Below are 848 nucleotides of genomic sequence, written 5' to 3' on the forward strand. Positions count from 1 at the left end.
AATTTTATGAGTTTTCTAAAATTGTTTCTATCTAAAATTGTTTGCTATAATTTAGCTAAATTTGTTTCTATTATTTTGGTTATGTAGTTTTCTTAAAAATAGATTGGTTTTGTTTTACTTTTTTGATTGTATAAACTATGATTGACTTATACAAAATGCTTCTCTTTTAATAGTATAGATATATAATTGTTTCTATAATTAAGGGATTTGAAGTAATGAACAAATTGTTTGCTATATTTTATCATAACACTAAAAATTCCATCGATGCTGGTTCATTTAATTTTATGAGTTTATTTATTTTACATAATTGTTTCTAGAGAATTTTTGACAAATACCCTTTTTGGTGTACCCCTTTTTAAAAATACCCCTATTTTCTATCCATTTTCAAAAATACCCCTTTTCAAATATGAAAAATTATAAACTTTTATATGGTTAATAAGGTACATCGAGGTCATCATTACTACTAGGAGACTAAATCAAAATATTTATAAGGTTTTAAAAGGTTCTAAACGGCATTTATAATGTTTTTATAAGGTTTTTAAAAGGTTTACACATTTTTTATAAGGTTTTTAAAAAGGTTTTTAAAAGGTATTTATACGGTATTTATGAAATATATATATAAATTTACACACATATAAAGATAGTTTGTGTCTATAAATATAAGTATACACATATGTTTTTGATAAATTTCAAATTTTATAGTGACTTTTTGATAAAACTAGAAAGAGAGGTATTTCTAAAAAGTGGTATTTGAAAAGGGGTATTTTTGAAATTCCCCCTTGTTTCTATAATTTAGGGATTCGAAGTAATGAATAAATTGTTTAAATTTAGTTATTAATGTTTATTAT

This window comes from Capsella rubella, unplaced genomic scaffold (genome assembly GCF_000375325.1).
Source record: "Capsella rubella cultivar Monte Gargano unplaced genomic scaffold, Caprub1_0 scaffold_5, whole genome shotgun sequence".
Taxonomy (NCBI): domain Eukaryota; kingdom Viridiplantae; phylum Streptophyta; class Magnoliopsida; order Brassicales; family Brassicaceae; genus Capsella; species Capsella rubella.